The sequence below is a fragment of the Chinchilla lanigera genome, unplaced genomic scaffold, assembly GCF_000276665.1.
Source record: "Chinchilla lanigera isolate Chin_1 unplaced genomic scaffold, ChiLan1.0 scaffold00012, whole genome shotgun sequence".
NCBI lineage: Eukaryota > Metazoa > Chordata > Mammalia > Rodentia > Chinchillidae > Chinchilla > Chinchilla lanigera.
The window spans coordinates 1,083,347-1,093,297 of record NW_004955413.1 but is presented as its reverse complement, the minus strand read 5'-3'; positions in this window follow the sequence as shown (position 1 = coordinate 1,093,297).

The following is a 9,951-nucleotide window of genomic DNA, read 5'->3' as shown; positions in this document are numbered from 1 at the left end:
GATGACCCACCTGGATGAGAGATCAGAAAGTCACTTTTGTACTAGATATGCACTTTAAGAAAGAATACAAGCTTGCTCACTATTCCAACAGCCAAGATATGTGTCTTAGTTACTTTTCTCATTGCTGAGACAAAATACCCAACATCCAAAGTTAAAGGAGGAAAGGTTTACTTAGCTCACAATTTGTAGAGAGTTCAGTCCACACTTGGCTAGCTGCAAGGGAGGGTAGCATGGCAAACAGGTGTCACAGAGGAGAAACACTTCATGGCAGACAGAAGACAGCAAAGCAAGCAAGGGGCCTTTGCAAAAAGCAGAAAACTGGGATTTGAAGCTGTGCTCCTCACCACACTTTTTTCTGCTCCTTTTATATTCTACATAGGCTACCAAGATTAAGGCCATGCCAAATCAATCAGTGGACTGATTCAGTAATCACCCACCCTTAATTTTAGCACCATTAATTCTAGCATTGTACTATGAATTCAGTCACATACTCTAGATTCAGCCACCTCTGAAAAAGCCCCACCTGTGACTGCCTGAGGCTTTGGGGGGACATCTAGACACAAACCATAATAATATGGAATCATCATCTGTTGTGTCTGTCAACAGGTGAATACATTTTAAAATGTAGTTTATATAAACAATGGAGTATCATTCAGCCATAAAGAAGAATGAAATCCTGTCATTTACAGGAAAATGGATGAAACTGGAGGTCATTATGCATATTGATCAGCTTTTCCATTGCTGGACAAAATACCTGACACCTGCAAATTAAAGGAAGAGAGGTTTGTCTGCCTGGTGATATCAAAGGACTCAGTCCACGGTTAGCTTGCTCCAAGGCAGAAACAGCAAGACAGAAGAATGTGACAGAGCAGAGCTGCTTAGTTCAGGTGGTAAGCAAGCAAAGCAGGAGACAGTGCCAGGGAAGAAGGAACCCACGCGAAAATGATGTAGACCCCAGATTCACTGAACCTCAGTGACCCATCCAGACATAGCCAGAAGTGTTCTTTACTAACCTTAGGTGACTCCCAGGCCAAGCAGTCAATAGCTTAACCATCACATCACATTAAGCAAAATAACCACAACTCACCACCGCTGAGGACCACATTCGTCAGCAGCACAGCACCAAAGGGTGCATTTGCTCTGCTGCCGAAGGCCTCTTTCTACCAACTTCCCATAAAGTGCCCTCCATGGCTCCTCTACAAACTGAGATTTGAAGCTGTGCTCCTAACCCCACTCTTGGAGTGGGTAAATTAAGGCATGTGACTTTAACCTAGAGCAGTGACTAAAGGAGTATTGGGCTAGGGTCCTAAACTCAGGATTCTTGACTCCTAGTCAATGCTTAGCACACAAAGCATAGGAGAGGTGGCAAGGTTTTCTGTGGAGCCACACTCATGGGGGCTTGGTTGAGGAACTCAATCACATTCACAAAGGGCACTGTGGGAACACATCAAAGCCACAAACCACCATTCAGCACAAAGCAGGTCAGCCCAGGCAGTGGCAGACTGTTCAGCCCATGTGTCCCCAGGGGCAGGAGAGGACCATAAAAGATGCTAGGAAACAGCTTCTTGTGCCAGACTGTGGGAGCTTAGGAAGCAAGAACAGGAAAAGATGCAGACTCCAGGCCAGGGTTTAAGATCAGCTTAGCAGCTTCTTATATGACTCCTGAGCAACTCATCCAGATTTCTTAACTGCAGAAAACGAAAAATAGGGGATATAAAAAGAGATAAAAGAGATGAAAAGCAGGAAAGAATGGCTATCATCAAGAAATCAACAACAGCAAATGCTAGCGAGGCTGTGAGGAAAAAAAACACTTCTCCACTGTTGGTAGGAGTGTAGATAGGTACAATCTCTGTGGAAATCAGTGTGAAGATTTCTCAAAAAAAAACTAGGATTGCAAGTCTCATTTGACCCAGCTATTCCCCTTCTGGGTATTTTCCCAGAAGAAATGAAAACATCATATTACAGCAATATATGTGCACCCATGTTTATAGCAGTGCAATTTGTCATAGCTAAATCTTGTTAACAACACAAATGCCCATCAGCCAAGGAATGGATAAAAAAGATATGGTATTTTTATACAATGGAGTGTTACTCAGCTATAAAGAAAGATAAACTTCGCGGTTTTATATATCAATGGATGCAGCTAGAGACCATACTCATAAGTGAAATAAATCAGAATCGCTTGTGTAAACATCATTGATCAGGCCAAGACCCACACAGAACCAGACCAGACCTTCTGATGCGAGAGGAGTCTTTATTGGGTGGGAGAGTGACATACAGGCTATCTAGCAGACTAGGACAGTCCCAAGCTGAGCAAAGTGTGGGGTTTTTAAGGTATGTTCCGGGGACAGTTGTCCACAGGCCAGAACAGCCTGAGGAGGGGTGGGTTGTTTGTCAGAGCTGAACGTCTGGTTCTGCCAAGGCAGATGAAAGTGGGGTTGGCTTTTGTCAAGAGGAGCTGGAGGGGAACAGGTGAAGAAGAAGTTTTACTATTGAGAGTTTAAATCCCCCATGGGGGGGATTGCCTTATGACTTATCATTCCAGATTTGATCTAATAGGGATAGGGGTGACGTGTCTTGTTGGTAGCTACTTCCTGCTGAGGATGGCCATAGTTAGGTTTGTTTTAGGGTATTTCATCTGGATTGTCAGTGTGGACTGGCTGAAATTGGAAATCTGAAAGAAGCATAACATTAAAATTTGGGGTTGTTAATTTTTGGATTGTGTTGCAAATGAGGAAGAAAACATAGGGTGCTGCAAGGAGAAGAGCACAAATGGCAGCAAGGGGTCCCAATAGCGGGAGCAGCCAAGGGAGGAAGCTCGTCCAGATATTTGGCATGGGAGAGGAAAATTTGTTGCAGAGGTTTTGGGCTTGATCTCTAAGTAGCTGGAATTTTTCTTGGACAAGCCCCTACTGGTTGGCATAGATGCAGCATTCTTCCCCCAGGAAGAGGCAGTTCCCCCTTTTTCAGCAGTGAACAGGTCTAGTGACTGTTTTGGAGGACAACTCTGGCAAGCTGGTCTAGCTGGGAATACATCAAGGAGAAAATGCTGGCTATCTGGTCAACATGATCTGCCAGCTGGTCGGCCAATTGGAGGTTGAGAGCACCCGAGGTTACAAGGCTAGAGGCTCCTAGAACTCCTGCCAAGACTGATGTTCCCAGGATTACCTCAATGGAGACACTACATCAGGAGTGCCCAGGTGGGTAGAGGAATTGGTCCATGAATTCCTCATCTGTATAGATCTGTAGGTTGGGGAGGGGGAGATCTGGGAGGCAGGTCATGTTAGAGGGGTAGCAGGAATAGAGGGAGGAGTTGCATAGGAAGTGAGGGTGATGGAGAGGAGAACTGGAGCCAGAAATACAAGGCAGGGCTATAGTCTGATTGCAAGGAAGGGAGTTAGGGGAGCTGGTTGATCCATAGCAGGAGATGGTTAGCCCCAAGGAGAAGATAAAGCCAGGGGGTTTGGCAAAGTGGGAGTTGGTTTGTGCATTGGATGGTGGAATTGTGATACCATGGGATAGTCACTACCCAGGCATCCAACAAGGAGGCACAGATCTAGCATTCTGTGCTATTGTAGTAACATCCTGGTAAATTTGTAGTAACATCCTGGTAAATTTGTAGTAACATCCTGGTAAATTTAGCCAAGGTGGGGATACGAGGTAGGGAGGAGCTGAGCTGATTTTGGATTTTTTGTAGATGTGGGGAGGGGGTTGGAGCGTGTATGGTTGGCAATAGATATGAACAAGCAGGCAGGGGTCAGTGCCTTAGACATCTATGTGAAGGTAGAAGGTAAAGCTCTCCTCCAAAACCTCATCCCAGGGGTCCTTGATGATGATGTGAGTGGGATTGCAGGTCCCTTATGCACATAGGCCAAGGGTGGGGTAATTGTTTTGAATTTCCCATTTGCCTCAGTAAGAAATTATTCCCCATTCCTCATCGAGTGATCTCCAGCTGTTACAGGCTGAAACTGCTAGCCAGGAAGTGCAGAGTCCTAGCAGGCCAGAGCACCATGGGGTGTCTGTTCCCCTGATGTGGCAAACATATTTGTTATAAGTAGAATAGGCCCACTCAGTGTCTAGGGACCTGCAAGCCCCTCGAGCAAAAGCATCGGTATGGAGAACTACATATGATTGACATCCTTGGAGGGGACAATCTGTGAAGTTAAGCTGTGTTCCACTAGCCATAGCCATGAAACACCAGCGGGTTGACATGGGAGGAGGGGAGGTGGGGGAGGTGGGGAGTGGACCCAAGGTAAGGAGAATGAGGGTTATTGTTGCTTGGGGATAGGGGGAAGCTGCCACTGAAAGAGAACATGGGTGGGTAATAAGGTGTGAGCTTTCCATTTAGGCCTCGGGGGGTATGTTTGAGGTGTGACAGGTGGACCCACGTTGGCCTGCCAAGAAGCTTGGCTGTGGTTGGCGTGCTCAGGATCACGGTGTGTGGTCTGCTCCAGCGGGGTTGAGTGGCAGAGGGTGTAAGATCTTTGAGGAATACCTGATCACTGGACCGAACCTCCAAAGGGACTGAGTTTTTGTCAGGCTTTGGTGAACATTAGTCTGCATAGGATCAGAGGAGGTGATGGATAAGGGGGAGAAGAGGCAAGTAACTAGCAAGAGGGCTTGGAGCACCAGGGCGAAGCTGGAGGAGAAAAGGCTGTCCATACATGAGTTCGAAGGGGCTGAGGCCAGAGGGTTGTCTGGGGGCAGTGCAAAGCCAAGTCAGGGCCATAAGCAGGAGGGATGGCCATGACTGCTGAGTCTCTATGGAAAGCTTGGAGAGATATACCTTAAGGAGATGGTTAGCTTTTTCTACCTTACCTGAAGACAGGGAGGTAGGAAGTGTGCAGGGCCCAGAGGATGTTAAGGGCTGTGAAACTTGTTGGGTGACTTTGGAGATGAATCCCGGTCCACTGCCTGACTGAATGGATCAGGGTAGGCTGAAACAGGGAATGATTTCTGTGAGAAGGGCCTGTGTGACAGTGTCTGCTGTTTCATGTGAGGTGGGGAAGGCTTCTATCCATCTTGTGAATGTGTCCACCCAGGTAAGGATGTATGGAGTTTTTTGCGCCTGGGCATGTGGGTAAAGTCAATTTTCCAGTCTTTTCCTGGTAGTGTTCCCCTAAACTGGTATGGGGAAAAAGTGAAGGGAGGTTGAAAAGAGCCTTGTAGGTTTGTTTAGGAGTATACCGTGCATCGTGAAGAGATGTCCTGTAGTAAGGGAGTTAGGCCAGGATAGAAGATGATGGGGTCTAGCAGCATTTTTAGCGATCTCCAGCCTATGCATAGAGAGTTGTGCAGTTGGCTAAGAAGCTGTCAGTCATAGTCATCTGGGAGACAGTACTTCCCATCCAAGAAGAGACAGCCCTCTGGGCCAGGGGAAGCACCTTTTTGGAATAGTTGTTAGAGCTATGTGTCTGAGTAAGTGAACCCAGTGGGATATAAAGGGTGGGGGACTAAGGCCTACATGCTAAGAGGGAGACTCAGGGGTGGCTGTGGCTGGAGGGCCTTGAACTTGACTGCTTTATGTGCCCAGTTGTTTCCTTCTGTGATTTTATCAGTGACCTGCCATGGCAGTGAATGATGGCAACCTGGGTCAGAAGGGTGGCGGCTGAGAAGAATTGAAGGGTTAAATTGCCATTTTGAATGGAAGAACTTTTTGTGGTTATGAAACCATGTTCTGCCCAGATTTCAGCATAGTGATGAACTATGTGGTAGGCGTATTTACAGTCTGTGTAAATGTTTACAGTGGTTCCCGAGGCCAAGGTCTGGACATGGGTGAGGGCTATGAGATCTGCCTTTTGTGATGAAGTGCCAGGAGGAAGGGGACTGGCTTCAATGCTTTGGGTCAGGAAGACTAGCATATCCTGTTCAGGGTCCATCTGGGCCAGAGGAGGAACTCCCATCTATGAACCAGGTGTGTTGGGCTTGGGGTAGGGGCTGGATATGTACTGAAGTGGTGGTAAGGATGAGATCAGTTAAGGATTTGAAACAGGAGTGTGTGGGCTATATGTCTGAAAGAGGAAGGAGGGATACTGGGTTGAGGGTCCCACAGAGCTTTAGTGAGACCTGAGGGTTCTTGATGAAGGTGAGGTGAAAAAGTTGGAGGCAAGGGGGAGCTAGAAGACATAGAACTTGGGGTGAGAGAAGGTCTGTGAGATGTGGGGGGAATAGACTGTAATCTGCCCCTGGAGTGTTAGTTTTTGGGCTTCCTGTGTCAGGGTGGTAGCAGCTGCCAGAGCCCTAAAGCAAGGAAACCAACCTTGTGTTGCTGGGTCCAGCTATTTAGACAGATATGCTGTGGGAGCAAAATCTCAGCCCTTGTATTGACCCAGGACTCCTAAGGCTGTTCCATGAGATTCTGAAGTGAATAGGTGAAAGGGTTGGGTTGGATCGGGAAGGGCAAGGGCAAGCATCTGCAGAAGCAGAGTTTTGATCTGGGTAAAGGCCCAGAGGATGAGGCAGGAGTCTGCTTGGGGTTCATCCTTCACGAATGGCATCATACAGTGGTTTAGCCAGGAGTGCAAAGTGGGGGACCCACAAGCAGAAGTATTCCACAAAGCCAAGGAAAGATTGGACCTGTTGTTTTGTATTCGGGGGGCCAAGGAGTGGAGGGCCTCCCTATGGTCAACCATGAGATCCCTTATGGTAGGTGTAAGTTGGAATCCCAGATAATGGATGGAGGGGAAAGACAGCTGTGCCTTTGTTCTGGAAACACAGTAGTCCTTTTGGGAGAGAAAGTTTAGTAGAGTGGTGTGGAGATGAGAAAGATGAAGAGAGGGGCTGTATAGGAGCAGGTCATCTACGTATAGGAGCAGGTGATTGGGTTTGAGATCTAAGGTGGTCAGATCAGTCATGAGAGCCCAGCTGAAGTAGTGTGGGCTGTCCCTGAATCCCTGTGGGAGGACAGTCCAGGTTAGTTGTGAAGTGACCTGTGTGATGTGATCTTCCCAGGTAAAGGCAAAAAGTGGATAGGAGGAGCCACCCTCAACCCCAAAAAGGAATAGTGAAGAAAGCGTCATTAAGGTCAAGAACTGAGAAATGGGTTGTGCCTGGAGGGATATGGCTGAGAAGGGTGTATGTGTTAGGGACTATTGGGGTGACAGGGTGAATAGCTGAGTTAATGATGCACAGGTCTTGGACAAGCCTGTAAGAGCCATTAGGTTTGATGACAAGGAGGGTAGGGAAGTTGTATGGGGAGTGTGTAGGGATGACGAGTTTTTGGTTGAGGAGCTGGTCAATAAGGGGCTTTAACACTAGTTGGTGTCTGAGTGAAAATGAGGGTGGTTGGGAAAACCAAACTGGAGGGGTCCTGGGTAGTCACGATAATAGGATGATGATGTAGAGCCACCGTGGGTTGTGAGGTATCCCAAACCTTTGGATCAACATTGTCAAATGGAAAGGAGGGCTCTGCCTGGTTATCTGTGGATGTGGTTATCTGTGGATTGGGACGGGGAAAATGGTATTAAAGAATGCAAATAAAAACAACACTGAGATTCTATTTCACTCCAGAAATAGCTATGATCAAGAAATAAATGAATAATGAATCCTGATGAGGCTGTGGGGAAAAAGGAGCCCTTTCGCATTGCCGGTGGGAGTGTAAATTTGTATAACCAATATGGAAATCAGTATGGAGATTCCTCAAAAAACTAAAATTAGAGGTTCCATTTGATCCAGGTGTGCCCTTTCTATGTATCTTCCTAAAAGAGTTAAAGGCATCATATCACAGTGATATATGCATATCTATGTTTCCAGTAGTACAATTTATAATAGCTAAATCTTGAAAACAGCCCATATGCCCATCAACAAATTAATGGATAAAGAAAATGTGGTATTTATATCCAATGGTGTATTACTCTGCCATAAAGAAGGATTAACTTGTCATTTTTAGGTAAATGGATGCACTTTGAGACCATAATGTTAAATGAGTCAGACACACAAGTTTAAATACTGCATTGCTTCTCTTGTGTGAGATAGTGTAAATAAGGGCCAAAACAGAGGATATACAATGGGAAGTAGGGAGAACATGTTCAAATGGGAAAGAGAACATGTGAGGGCATACGGAAGGAAGGGGAAAAAGATTTCAAAATAGAGAATAGGGAACTGAACCTCCATCAGCTTTAGGAACACTAGTGAGCCACCACAGCCCCTCCCCCATAAGCTTTGGGGCCAGGCAGAACCCTGGACAGCTTCAGGGGCTTGGGGGCCACTTCCTGCACCTTTGCCCCCATTGGAGTTGAGCTGAACCTTGAACAGCTTTGGAAACATCTGTGAACCAGCCCCACTTCTGTCCCACCAGATTGGGAACCAGGCCTAGACCCAGACAACTTTAAGAGTCTTGGGTGCCACTCCCTGCCCCCATCCCACACCCTCAGGGAAGCTAAGCTGAACCTCAGATAGCTTCAGTGGCCTCAGTGACTGCATGCTCACTCCCCACCCACTGGAGTGGGAACCAGGCTGGGTCCCAAGTGGTGTCTGGAGCTTCAGTGATCACTACTTGCTCACTGCTACACCCCAGAGGAAACAGGGCTGAAACCTGGACAGTTTTGGAAACCCCTGAGTGGGAGGTAAGCTGAGCCCCAGACAGCTGTGAGAACATTGGAGCTCACAGCCCACCCACACACACCATTAAGGGAGCCACACTGAGTACTGGGGACCTTTGAATCCTTGCCCTGCCACTTTGACATCATCCTGGGAGTAAGGCTGAGCTCCAGGGAACCTCTGGATCTCTGAAAATGGCAAAACGAAGGGCAAAATGCAATCACAGACCTCCACCCTACCCAGATCAAGTCCAGGAGGTAGCAACAGAGAAGAGCTTGGAAGTCGTACACCTGAGATTTCTGAAATGATAGCAGCTGAAGTAAGGAAACAATTCCATCAGGCCATAGAAGACATCAGATCAGAAATAATCTGAGGTAAAAACAAGAAATGGCAGCAATAATGAAAGAATTGCTTCACACATCTAAAGAAGACCCAGAAAAGAAAATAGAAGAGCATAGAAAATTAATGGAAACCTTGAATGAACAATATAGGAAAGAACTAGAATGCATGAAACAGATTCAAACAGATTAAATTAGGAAATTAAAACTTCCATTGAAAGCTGGCAAAACTACTTGAACAATGCTGAAGATAGACTTTCAGACCTTGAAGACAGCATTGCTGTGTATGACTGTGAAAGGATCTCTTAAAAATAACAAGAAACTAAGAAATAACAATTCAGCAGCTGCAAGATGAAGCCAAGAAAAATAATGTAAGATTAATAGATATCAGTGAAACAGCAGTTGTCAGCACAAATGAAATAAAAAGACTATTTCCAGAAGTGATAGCAGAAAATTACTATCCTTCAAAATTAATGGAGAAATAAAATATCTCTATGACAAAGATCAACTGAAGAACTTCATTAGTGCCAAGCCAACCCTATAAAGAGTACTAAAAGATATTCTAGAAAGAGGTAAGTAAGACCACAACATCAAGAACAACAACAGAAAGGAACCACCAATCAGAGCAATCAATTCAACAGAGGGAAACAAGAGCTACCAACAGCAGGAAAACAACATGACAAAGATGAGCTAATACATATCAATTATAACCATCAATGTGAAGAGTTTCAATTCACCAACCAAAAGAAGAAGACTGGCAGATTGGGTCAAGAAACAAAATTCAACAATATGCTATATACAGGAAACACATTTAACTCAAAAGGAAATTCACAGACTAAAAATCAAAGGATGGAAAACAATACTCCATGTGATATGTACCCAGAAAAAAAGCGGGTGTCGCTATTCTGTTTGCAGACAATAGGAACTTCAAACCAAGAACAATTAAAAGAGATAAAGAAGGTCACTACATACTTGTGAGGGAAAACTTCAAGAGGAACAGACAACAATCATAAACATCCATGAACCAAATGCAGGAGCATCCAACTATATCAGACAAATTTTTTTTTTTTTTTTT